The sequence below is a fragment of the Gavia stellata genome, chromosome 3, assembly GCF_030936135.1.
Source record: "Gavia stellata isolate bGavSte3 chromosome 3, bGavSte3.hap2, whole genome shotgun sequence".
Classification (NCBI taxonomy): domain Eukaryota; kingdom Metazoa; phylum Chordata; class Aves; order Gaviiformes; family Gaviidae; genus Gavia; species Gavia stellata.
In genome coordinates, this window is record NC_082596.1 from 96,989,194 (window position 1) to 97,002,581 (window position 13,388).

Consider the following 13,388-nt stretch of genomic DNA (forward strand, 5'->3'; position numbering starts at 1 on the left):
CAATGGTACTGATAAAACAGATAGGGAACAGCTGGTAAGGTGGTAGCCATCAGCTCTCTTTCCTCCTCTCTGTTCTGCCTGGAGAAGAGGAGGCTGAGGGGAGACCCTATCGCTCTCTACAACTACCTGAAAGGGGGTTGTGGTGAGGTGGGTGTTGGTTTCTTCTCCCAAGTGACAAGTGATAGGACAAGAGGAAATGGCCTCAAGTTGCGCCAGGGGAGGTTCAGGCTGGATATTAGGAAAAAGTTCTTTACTGAGAGAGTGGTGAAACATTGGAATAGGCTGCCCAGGGAGGTGGTAGAGTCACCCTCCCTGGAGATATTCAAGGAGCGTGAGGATGTGGCATTGTGGGATGTAGCTTGATGGACATGGTGCTGTGTGGTGTTGGGTGGGTTGTGGCTTGTTGTTGTTGTGTGGTGGGTTTTTGGTGTGGGGTGGTTTTTTTTTTTTCTCCAGGTTGGACTTGATGATCTTACAGGTCTTTTCCAACCGTAGTGATTCTGTGATTCAGGACAGCCCTAGCTTTTGGGTCTTGGGGCAACCATTCCTTGGAAATTTTTTTTTCCCCCCTCTTAAAAAAAAAGGTGGGAAAATGCAAGGTAGCTATTTGTGGTTTTCAGCTCTGACTTAGTCAGCTCCCTGCATTTGTAGGAAGGGGATTTAGGAGAGATCTGTTTGTTCCCCCAGCTTTTTTGGAGTCAGCATTACAGCTGCTATCTCCGTCACCTGCTTCTCAGTCTGTCTGGTACTCCTGTTCCCTCCCTCGTCCAGGTCATGCCACCGTGGAGCCCAGCCTGATGACCCCCCTTCTGCTTTATGAAGAATAAGGTGCCAGAAGGGGTCTTGCCTGGGGGAAGCACGGGGTCGCAGTTTTCATTGTGTCCTTAAAAGTGGAGAAACGTCTTTTAATCAGAGAGGTGTGGCCCTTTGAATAATTTTTTTTTTTCTTTGTATAAACCTAAAATAACAGAAGTATAGACTTCAGGTGAGGTTTTTCTCAGTATATGATATGTTGCAGGAGTCGGTAGATGACTTTTTTTTAAATGTCTTCCAGATGCATATTTCGTAAATAAAACTGAGACTTGAAGTATGTCCGATGGCCTGGGGTAGTTCCCTGGCAGAATTAAATTAGGTTCAGTTTTGACTGTTGTATTCTTGTTTCTACCAGTTTAATACCACCACCACCAACCAACCCCCTCCAAATGAAAACAAAACAAAACACTCTTAAAAGTGTTGTGTTGAAACACCAGAACAATATAATTTCAATTAATGCTGCTAACAGGTACTTGATAATGGGCTCATATTAAGGAAACAAAGTAACATAAATGTCTTTGGTAGCTTAATAGCAATTTTGGATGGAGACATAATGGGAGTAAGGAGCTTCTTTCAACCTGTATTATTTAATCAGTTCTCTTTGGTGATCTTGTCTTTTGACAGGCTGACAAACACATCGTGTGCTGTAATGTCATTCATGCTTGGCTTCCATAGTAATGATGTATATCTACATATAAAAGCACTCTTCTAGTCATTTATGAAGACTGTACAAGCTATGTGCTAACAGTTTTTGGCATATCAGTGCTGCTTTATGCATATGCTCTTTTATGTACCACAATCAACCTAATGTCCAGTGGCTTGTCATCTGAAAAGCCCACGTACCATTAATTACCATCATGGTGGCAACACAGAGCATCGTATGGTATAAACAACGACTGTTTCATGCTCTGATTTTTATTTAAAGACAGAAAACTGTTGTGGTTCTGCATTACCAAATGAGATCAAAATAGCATTTTCTTTATGACAGCTATCCTTAAAAAAAAGGACAGGGAATAGGTATCTCTTATCCCAGAGAAAAATGTTTTGGCGTGTTCTGTTTTTTTAAATTATGTTGCTACCATGAAAACCCAGCTCTTCAGTCTCTAAGACAACCATGGCATGAAAATAGGCCTTATTTTCGAGGTTTGTTGTCTGTTTAATATGTAATGGGATACCTTGTCATGCTGTGACAATGTGACAGATGGCATTTGCACTATAAAACTAGATTATCTTTTGTGCATAGCTATACAACAGCTAAATACAGTAACTCTGTACAGTATGCTGATCAATGCAGGCTGTTGCAGATGTTTCGGAGATACCAGTGTGTTTTAACTTGGCATCATATGATTAATGGTTTTATTTAACGTGCCTATCAAGATTTCGGTAGTGTTTCAGCATGTACTTTGGCAAGTAAGGGTGTTTTTGGTAGAAGATAAATTTAGGGTTACAGACAATGGGATGTGAATTTGTATTGTATTGCAGCTGTTCATCTGTTGCTTCTGGAAAATTGATGAGGACTATTCATTAACCATACTTTGCAAGTAAACTTGCCTGTAATGTTACAGCTCTTAATACACTGTTAAGTCCTGTAGTTCTTAGGTGGAAGGAAAACAAGAGGTGTAAGTGAGCCATCAGTTCATTATATGTAGATTTTCATGTAGAATATTACCTGCTTCAAACTAAGGGCCAAAGTAAATATTTGAAGAGCTGAAGGTAGTAACTTTTCCCCTCCATATTTTAGGCGTAGAACTCGTGTTGGTGGTCTTCCACAGTGCGGTTATACTGAAGAGTTTGTCCATGTTCAGGTGGCACAGACTTCTCAGACCATGGTGTAGGATGATTAACCCCCTTGCTTTCTTACATTGACATTACATTTGTGGCAACTTTCCTAAAAGGGACAGTGCAAAAGGAAGAAAATTGCTAATTTTTTTTTAAAACAAAGCTTTCCTGTGCAACTCCTGAGACTGCACAGCTGAAGTTCGGATGGATACGTTACTCTATACGTGAACAGAACCTTAGCTCTGTGCCTGCGTAACTACAGTCCATGCTATTGCATGCTCTCATAAATAACACTGTTGTCCCAGTGTGGTGAGAATGCTGCTTCAAGTAAATGCACTTTTTAAACTTCTCGTAACTTCTGTTCGTTTGTTTTGCCAATTGCCCTGGAAACTGGGCCTTTGCACCAGCCCAGAGCGGTTCAGCTTGCAGGGATCAGGGAAGAATGCAAGGAGGGAGTTGCCGGGTGGGCGGGGGAGGCAAACCCGGTATCTCTTGGCCGTGGGAAGTGGGTGTCCCTGTGTGGTCAAGAAGCACCTGGCAGCAGAGTCATGTATTTCATGTATAGCTGAGATCTGCAGTATGGCTCCCCTGCCCTGAACTGTGCGGACCAGCAGACGTGAGTTGTTCATCCCATATAGAAAGCTGTGAATATGGTCATGTTGAAATCCCCTTTATTTAGGTCAGTTAATGCTTTTGATATCTTTGGCTTGTGTTTGTGTGGTGTTGACTGCTGATTTTTCTAATGTGATGGCTTTGTGGGTTGCCTCTGACTGTAAGAACTGACTGGAAGTAAAATTGAATGTATTTCTTTTCCTAAGTTTCCTTAGGACTGGGAAATGGTGAACTAAAATAGGTGTTGCTGTCTTGTTGGAAGAACATCATGCTCAGATGCCTTGCTGGCGTTAGAGTAAGTGATGTAGAAATAGTGCTTTGGAAACATTGTGAAAGTCCCTTCACCCAACCACTGTGTTCAACTAACCACATGATACTGAGGTTTGTTCCGATGCTCCCCTTTGGTTTCCTGATTATTCAGTAACTTTAATAATGAAGCACATACCAGTAATTGTAATCTCATCTATTCTTAAAACCAACTAACCAACCCCAAACCCTCCCTTGTGTTTTTTCCATCTTCCTTTATGTTGCTGCTTTCTGCTTCTCTTTTCCTCCTCTGTTTTCATCCTGTGTATTTATACTTACATGGTGTTTTACTGTACAGTGCATTCCCAGGTACTGTGATGTTGCATCATGTGTTCAGGTGCTCCCAAGACCTGCCCTGCACATGCCTGTCAGCTGTCTCTCCAGATGACCAGAGATGGGTTAGATCATGGCTTGAGAAGAGACTTGTAGATTGCTGCTAAAAGTGTGTGCGCATCACAAAAAACAGTAAGGTTAGCGAATCTGTACCAGTATAAATTAAGCCCTGCCTACACTGGGATAGAAAGTTTTGCTTGCTAGGCTATCATGAGAAGCGATCCGCTTGAGTCAGTGCAAGGCCCCTGAAGTAAGCTCATTTAAGCAACTTTAACTGCTCTTTACACACACTGGTTTTGGTGAAAGGCACACAGCCATTGTTGGAGAAGGCTCAGCAAGGCCTCTGCTCAGTTAACAACTACAGTCAGGAAGCAAAGGGGATAGTGAGATGCAGCAGGAACAAGAGGGAGCACACTCTGCAGAGGTTGTAAAGCCATGATATCCGTATTCTGCCTGGATCACCCTAGAGGGTACGGTTCAGCTCATTGCAGAGCCCTTCCTGCATGTGAAAAAACAAACAAACTTGTAGCCATAGACAGATTTGAAAACATTCAGAGTGTGGAAGGCAAATAAAAAGGAGGTGATAGAAGTCTCTTTAATGATGACTGGGGTGCAGAAGGCAGAAAGGGCTTTTCTGCTTTCCCCAGCTTGTAACAGAGTGGATATAATATTCACATTTGCTGCTTTTTCTCAATGCAGTTAAAAGCTGGTAAGTAGATTTTTTTTTTTTTTTTTGGTCTTTTTAAGTAGCATGTAACTAAAACTGCAGTGTGCTATCACAGCTTATGCAGAAGTTTAAAAAAGAATTCAGCAAAACTGTGAAGTTGACGTTTGTGTGGCTAAGATACGTCTTAGAAAGGATGTTAAGATCTCCATGGTTCAGTTTTAAGCTACCCTTTTTAATTACTAGGAATTAACAATTGACCTTTCTCTTAAAGTATCTAGTCTTGATCAGTTAGAACCAGGACAGTGTATTTAAGGGACCATAGATGTCATTTGATATGTGAGTTCCTGTATTTTTGACTCAATTAAATAATTCGTTATTAGTGACTTAGTTAAAGCAGTGTTTATTCAGCGACTTTGAGCCGTTCAGTGTTTCGGTTCCTTTTAAACTTTAGCAGCAAATATGCACTGCTTCACTCTCTATATAAATTATTATTTCATGTTAGTCATTTTAATATATGAAATCCTACACTGATTTATAATCCAAGCTGCTGTACTTTCAAATTTAATTTTGATGAGGCTTAGTTTTTTTAAAATAATAAAAAATCTAATTTGACTTTTAAAACAAACACTTTATATTACAGGAATAAAGTCTATTTTTATCAACCCTGATTTATTCTGCCTGGTTATTCAGACCTTGTGGTTGGTCACGAGCCCAGCTGCCAGGGGAGAAGGCAGTGAGAGCTGGGGCTGAGCTGAGCCCAGTGGGCAAGGGGCAGGCAGCCACTGCCAGCTCTCCGGCAGCTGAGAACGTAACCGGTCACGGGCTTTGCCATGAGCCAGGGCTTGCTGGCATCATGATTTAGAGGTTGAAGGGCACAGCCATGGAACAGCAGTAGAGGAACTATTTGTCCCTTTGATTTTATTTGGCTCCTGATGGCTTGCTGGTTCCTTAGCTGACTGTTGCTGGGTGCTCCAAAGTAGCCAGGATTAGAGAGTGGTTCAGCTCTTCAGACTATGCAAAAGAGTATTTTCTTGCTTGGTTGCTTTTCCGTCTTTATATACATACCCAATTGCAGTACTTAGCTTTTAAGAAACACGAATGCTTGCTGTAGCTTGGTTGACTTTGGAGAGTCAAGCCCACGTGGATGGACATGTGTCGGACTCTGTTCCTGCAGTGCACCGGCAGACCTGTACGTCCTGTCAGCTGCACCGGTGCCAACTCATTAATGGTGATGGGGATGCCTGAGTGTCACTTGGTACAACTGCAGGGTCCCCACCCCATCCTGGGGCCTCCAGACCCTTTATAGCTCCCGATTGATGCGCAGCAGAAAAGAATGCTGTTTATTGCAGTTAGAGATAGCAGGAATGGTGTTTGAAGGAAAAGGTATCTGGGGGCAAACTGAATGCATTTGATATAAAAATGATTGAGTGGCAATAAACTTTATAACAGCCTGCTTCAGCATGTGCTTTCTCTCCAGTGCTTGGAAGGAGGCTGTGGACTGGCTGTCTGTGCCTTTCATCACTTCGGAGTGGATTTAGCAATTATGCTGGCCCTGAAAACCTGTAGAACATGACACCCATTCCCATTATTTATCAGTATCTCTCATTTGTAATTTTATGCCTCCATTTTAGGGCACTTGTTTTAATTGGTTTCAGCTGACGATGGCTAACTTCAGTTATGAGCAATATTACTGCATTTTGGGATGGTGCTGGTTATGATAGATAATAGTAGACAAACCGATATTTTTCCTTAAGGGACACAAATCTTGCTTGTCTCCCAAGTGCACTGATGGTTTGGCAGGGTGAAAGGATGAATAAAAATTGCCTTCCAAATGTGTACAAAAGTTGACAGCCTGAAAGGTGATTTTCTTGACTTATATACTTCAGGTTGCTGGGTTTTACATATGGCAAGTCTCCAAAACAAATATTGCTTTTGGAAAACCTAATCAAATTCTGCCGTAAGAGTGAAGTTACTGAGTATCAGGCCTCAAATGATATGCTTGATTTAGACTTCTCTGGAGTTTAAAAATTGTAAATTTTATCAGCAGTGGTTTCATGGAAAAATGCAAAGCAAAAGTTGAAACTTTATTAAGAATAAACTTGGGCACTAAGGCTTCTAGTGGGTGAATTCAGCATAGAAATATAATTCATTTAATGTTTTTTAAACAGTCGCCTTCATTTCCTGGGGAATGCTTTGAAGGCATGCTGTCACCCCGTGTCATATTGTTGTGTTACGTTACAAACCTCATTGTAGTATCATGTGCTGATACTGACATTTTTATTATTTGTTGGGTCACAGTTTGAGATCTCTTCAATGGAAAGGAAGTATCGAAAGGAATTTAACAAAAGGGGAGTGAAAATGTAAATTGGGTCATTTAACTTCTCTCTGCCAATCTCAGGCTGGCTAGAAGAGATGTTTTAATGAAAAAATTTGTGTTCAGTTTCAACTTTTGCTTTGTGGGCTCCATATTAGGAAGAAAAAAATGCAGTTCACTGCATCCTCCCCACATAAAAAAATGCAGGCTTCTGCTTTGTAGGTAGTACTTTAAAAACAGCGTACAAAAACTGCAGCTTGTGGCCGCCATGTAGCCGCTTCTGACTCCAAGTCAAGAGAAATTTCCTGTAGTTCAGAATGAATAAGAGTAAACTTTGATTGGAAAAAGAAGAGAGCAGTATGATGTAGTGATATGATGCAGACTTTGGATTAGGCTGTTTAAAAATGGGCAATCGGAGCGATTAGATTGAAATCAGAAGCGCTGGACAGTTTGCAGAGGATGTATTGTACTCAGTCGTGCCCAAGCGAGCAGTGAATAAATGGCCTTGCAGGGAGGGAGCATTTGGCTGTGGCCAAGGCACCCGCACTTAGAGCAGGCAGCTTGCTGGAGGAGGTGCCTCGCTCTTGCTCTGGTTATGCTTCAGCATCTCTTTGAAGCTGAGCTTGGTTGAATGCTTGGTTATGCGATGAGTAAGTGCATCGATGGTGCTAAACGGTGATTTTCCTGAAAATAGACGTCTGAAATGGTGTAGCACTGGTCGAAGGTTTTGAACTGCTGTTATTAGTAAGCATTTTTGGTTTAGTACTCTTAAGCCTTGCTGCCCAGTTTATCTTGGGAGGGGTCGGCCCCCTCCCTGTTTTCTTTCTAAGGTGCAATTATAGAAAGGGGGACTGAAATGGCTGAGGGAGGGGAGTCCTACCAGTGTTTCTCTGGGGAAATAAAGCTGTGAAACAAAGCTTTGTTACGCCATTTGCAAAAGTATTTTGGTGGAGAGATGGGAAAGCATTCTCCTGGTTAAAATTGCAGCTCCTCTGGTAGTAAGCTCTTAAAACACCAAGTAAATACTGAGCTGATAAAATTCTTAGTAAGTTTCCTCCCTCTCATCCCAAAGCCTACTGAAGAGTATATTACTATTTTAATTCTTCCTCAAGTCTGAGTGGCTTCACTGTCTGTTTGCTGTTGTTTGCAAGAGTCAAATTATATTACTCATTTGAGTAGAATATGAAAAATTTGTTAAACGCTATGCTTGTATAGGGCCCAATGCTTTCTTCCATCTGTGTGACTCTGCTTGCTGTAGTAGTCCACCACGAGAGAAAAGGCACAAAAGGGAAGGCAGCTGTGGCAGACATTTCCCCTGCCTTCTGTACCTTTGCTGGCAGTCTGGAGTTTCTGTAGTTGAGTGACATTTGACTAGAAGAATCAGAGTTGAGAAACAGATGTTTGATGTTCACCACTTTGGGATTTAGGATTTTTTTTTAAAAGAATCATAAATTGCAATAGTTGGAAGCAGCAGAATGAAGAGCAAGGCGACGACAAATTGACCAAACGGCAGCTTAATTTTATATTGATCTACAGAGAAATACAAAAGGCTCTCATCTATGCCAGTCAATAGGAGTTCTGTAAAACAGGGATGAGTTTATGAGTCTAAGCTGTGTCCCTTTTTGAGTAAGGGATGTGACAAGATTATAAATACGATTGCAAATGCCTGTAGTATAGTTATTGGGGATTGTGGGCTTACAGTTAACCAAATTGGAAACACACAATCCAGGCAGGTTCTTATTGGATACCTCTGTTCAAAATCAATGTTATCAGCATGTCTCCTTGCAAGAAGGTTGCTTTGGGCATCAACGCTCTACCATTAGTGTCATGTGTGAATTTTTATAAAATCCATTTGGCATCAACTCTCTATCGTTAGTGTCACGTGTGAATTTTTATAAAATCCATTTGGCACTGGTAATGCAGGTTTTGAATATTGTGTACTACTTTGTCATGTTTGCAGGACTTCTCACTAATGGCCAATCTAAAGGATTAGGACCGGGGTCAGAACAGCTGGAGAATGAGAAGGACGATGCATCGCAAGTGTCCTCAACGAGCAACGATGTTAGTTCTTCAGATTTTGAAGAAGGGCCCTCGAGGAAAAGGTCAGTAGTGCATTATGATTAAAGTATAGCCTTTCTGCTTTGTCCCTTTTGTGCTATAAGGTTGTGATCATGTTATCAGTAGGGTATGGTGGCACATACTGCCCTACCATAAACAGACCTTCCAGTGTGGAGTCCTTCTAGTAACAGTGAGCAATATAGTAAATTCTGCTTCATCCATTGGTATAGATGGTTCTTGTTGTTTTGGAAAGCATGGAAAAGCAGTTGTTGTTTTGCAATAGGTGATTGCTGAATTAAATGCCTTAAGACTGACTCCCCTCCTGCCCTCCCTCCTCCTCTTGTGGCTTTGGCCTCTCAGGGACATGTCAATACGTATGTGTGCGTAATTTCAAGGGAAGTATCGCTAAAGTAGTTATTTTTAATTTTCTGTGAATGAAACCATGTGAAGTTAAAAAAAAAAAAAAGAATAAAACAGATGCTTCTGAGAAGAGAAACTGTATAGTAAGGCAGTGTGGTGGGTATCGGTTGCAAAGGACTACTTTGAGATACTGCGGTAGCAAGCTGCCTCCTCTTTCCTAGAAGTCAGTTATGAGGTCCTTGTTGAACTCTTACGAGTTCTTATCCTGAATGTGCAAAATGTGGGTTAAAATTGTAGGACTCAGGCCAATCTATTATAAAAAATATGCTGAGAATGCAGGAGGCTGGGAGTTGTCCTCTGTATGAAGTAAGAACCAGAACAGGCTGTCTGAAAAATGCCATTTAGAACAGAGAAACGGAAAATGCTTTCTCAACCTTTTTTCCTCCACACTCCTTGCATCCTAGTCCCAAGCCAAAATGAACCATAAAGTTCTCTTTCAAACAAAAGAAGTATTCCTGTTTTCTGCATGACCTTATGATTCCCCTGAGAAGCCCAGTGGGGGGTGAGGAGAATGGTCCTTTCCTGGACCCCCGTTCCTGTTCCTGTGTCCCCCACCCCTGGTCCCCACAACCTTTTTCTACCCCCTAGCAACAAACTCAAAGTCTAGTTAATATGCCCACTTAGCTCCTCTGGTGTTTCAGAATAAAATTTGTCTTATCTTCTATACTGGTAGAAATTTTGTAAGGCTTATTGCATCCTACTGCTGGTCAGAGGAAAAATATTTGTGTGTTTATTTTTGGCTTTATGAGATGTAACAGAGGCTTGAAAATGATTTCTGCTTAGAAATTTAGGTGACAGCCACTGTAGGTGTGATCCTGGGAGACAGTGGTCATCGTTTCACGGCATTGCCACCATTGCTTGCATGTTATCTTAAGGAATTTTTGCTGCCCTCTACACTTGCTTTGTCCCCTCGTTCTTCAGCCGTGCTGACACAATCGCTTGGAGGGTCACACAATGAGTAGATTCAAGGAGCTGGTTAGGATTAAAAATAATAGTGAGAGGACAACAGATTGAGACTTTTTGCCCGGGTTCTTTATTTTTCACCTGCGTGGTTTTTCTTCTCTTGTTCACAGCACGGCTGCAGGAGCAGCTGCCAGTGCAACAGAGGGGGGCAGCTCCTTCCTCTCTTGGGCCTGGCAAAGGGTGGGAGGGCTTGTCCCTACGCTGTGTCTGCTTCTGGTGCCCTGCACAGTCCAGCTGCAGAAATGAGTGGGATTGCTGTATCACCATCCCAAGAAACTGCATTTGAGTATTGCAGGTGAAATTTTTTTGAGGAGTATTTGCTAGTTTTTGTCTGTGGGAATTCAGACACTTGAGAAGCAGCTGGGTGGTTCAGGCCTAATAATAGGGAACTCAGTGCCTTTGGTACTTTTCAGGTTAAAAACAAACCAAAAAAAAAAAAAACCCCAAACAGAAGCTAAGGTGAAAAATATCTTTCTGACTTTTGTGGAAGACAAGGCATCATTTCAGTTCTTCACGCATCGTGAACTGTTGACATTACGGTTGTTGCTGCAGTTGCTGTGAAGGAGAACGTTCCTGTTTTGTTTCCATTTACACCCAACACAAACTTTTATCTACTTTTTTCCTCCCCCAGCTTCCTCTTTGCAGACAGACCTCTTCTGGGCTCCTTCTCTTAAGCTGTATTGCAGCATGTTGAGCGTTTTGATGTCTTCCTCTTGTTTCCTTTGAGGTTTTTTGTTTTGTTGAGCTGAATATGTAATGTTTCCTCAATCCAGGTCATCTTGGGATCCCACAAAGAGTTGTGCCAGGAATATTGGGTAGACAAAGGATATGCAGGAGGATGAGCAATAGGGATGGGACTGAAATGGGATCTATGGGTTCACTGCCTCAGTTCATCCAAGTTTTGAGAAATTGTGCCCTCCTTGTCTGCCCCCAGGGCTTCCTCAAAATCAAACTTTTCAGTTGTCTGTTTAGCTGTGTGTATAACTAATGGCACTTTTGTACTAAAATACACATTTGAACACTATAGCTTTAGCATGTACTTCATGCAGTTTTTTCCCCTCTCCAAACTGAGTATTTGTCTTCTCAAGATGCTGTGGTATATAGCTGGTGGTATATGCAGTGAAATTATTTTAGGGATTGGTGCACTTAGTGAAGCACACATGTTTGGAACTTGCTCTATATAATACAGTGAGTTCTGAGTACCAGGTTTCCTGTGGTGTTTGAACCATATATATATATGTAAGTTACTATTTAGGGTTTTTTATGGGTTGTGGGGTTTTGGTGGGGTGTTTTTGGTGTATGGTAGGAATGTTTCTTTTGGAAACTTGAACCTGTCATCTTCTAGAGGAATAGGTCACCTGTATTTCACACCAGTGATGGAAACAAAAGGAGTGCTAAGCAAGTAAGCATAGTAAATAAGGGAGGCTGTTGTAAGGGGCTCCAGTTTGTTTAGTAGTTTAAGGCTCTGGTTTGACCTTGCAGTTCTTCAGTGTAATGGCAGGCTGGTACTGTGGGGGCACTCTCTTCCCAGTTTCTTCTTCCCTCCTCTTCCCAGCCATTGTGTCTGGCAGTCTTCTGGCTCCCAGGTCAGTCAGTTCAGTGGACTGATCTGGCAGCATTTCCCCTCCTGCTAGAGCAGGTCACATCATATAGGTGGAATAGGGAGATAGATTCATGCGTATGTGCAGCATGTGTGTGTTTAATTTGCATTTATAGTTGATCCAAACTTCCAGTTTCAGAGATGATTTGCACAAGAGCCTGGATGAATAGCAAGCGCCAATTCTTGTAGCAAGCTGAGTGGAGGGTGAGTTTGCTAGCAGTTAGCATTGCCTTATGGTCTCATTATGCCAGCCATCTCTGGTGTAGATTTTCCTTGGGTCAAAACTAGGCAGTGGATGCTCCCAGTGAGTTACTGGTCAGAGGACTTAGTTGTAGATAGATAGGTAGGTGCTGACAAGTGTCTGTGGGGGAGGTAAATCCCTACCAGCCTGCCTGTTAACAAGTAGAGGGATTACTGCTGAGTATTCCTTATTTCACAAATAAATGCGAAGCTGCATAACACAACAGTTGAACCCCCAACCAAGCACTGCTTCAGGTTTATCACATCCAATTTTTTTCAGTTTCAACCCCTTTCCTAGTAACATAACTTGATTGAAGAGCCACACATGCCATAAAGAGAGCATCGTGATGGGAGGGAAGAGGTTGCGGTTCTGGGGAAAGTATGCTGAGTTAATATAGTGCTGCAGATTTTGTTCAGAAACTCGGATACTTTGTTTGACAGACCAGGCTTTTGAACACTGTGGCCCAGTGCTGTTATGCTTCAAATGACTCCAACTAGTCTTTGTGTAGGTACTTTGTCAGTAATTAACACCTTTGCTTTCTGGGGACTGGAGGAAGCATCATACACAGCCAGGTTTGCAGCCAGTGGGGAAAGTCCCATCTCCGTTTCTTTTTTCTTAAAAAGGTAGGGTTTTAGATTGCAACAGAAACCATGGAACAGTACTAAAAGTGTGCAACCTGCAATTTTGTGAGGCTGCAGGTTTCAGCTGTGATAGGTTGATGGAGGTAAGGAGGAAAAGACGTACACGTACAGCTTTGCCTATGCAAAGTCTCCAGATCGGTCCAAAAATTAGAAGCCCTACTTACAGAATAAATGGGGTTTAAGGAGGATTGGCAGTGACAATAGTGGCAAGCTCAGGACTTCAAAATACTTAGATTTGTTTGAGTTTCCACTCAAAGAATGGACAATACTTGCTTTGGTCTGAGCTGTGTCTATTACAAGCGACCAGGTCTGGGGGGAAGCAGAGGGTTAATACTGAATAGTAAATACTACTTTCAGCCAGTAAGGAGGCGTCAGTGTTATTCTAACATTTGGCAAAAGCTAAGCATTCAAATGTTACACTGAATCTGTTGTGTAATGGGTTGCTACCTAACTGCCATGTAAGTAAGAGCAGTTGCTAGTTTGTTCAATGGTTTTGGGAGAGATGAACAAAAGCATTGTTATACAGGCTTGATAAACTATCAGGTTGGATGGTCTTCACCAAGTAAAGACCATGCATTTTAAAAACCTGTAAAAGAGATAATTGCTGGGGGAGGAAAAGTGTAACTTCAATGTAGCTGCAT

General features: G+C 41.9%; 1 protein-coding gene across 1 annotated transcript in view; it reads left to right on the forward strand.

The window, feature by feature from the left end:
• JARID2 (jumonji and AT-rich interaction domain containing 2) overlaps positions 1–13,388 on the forward strand; it is a 224,261-nt gene that overhangs the window by 117,713 nt on the left and 93,160 nt on the right. Inside the window, exon 3 of the mRNA XM_059835974.1 lies at positions 8,785–8,926. The gene's annotated coding sequence lies outside the window, so the exon portion shown is untranslated. The remainder of the gene's footprint in view (positions 1–8,784; positions 8,927–13,388) is intronic.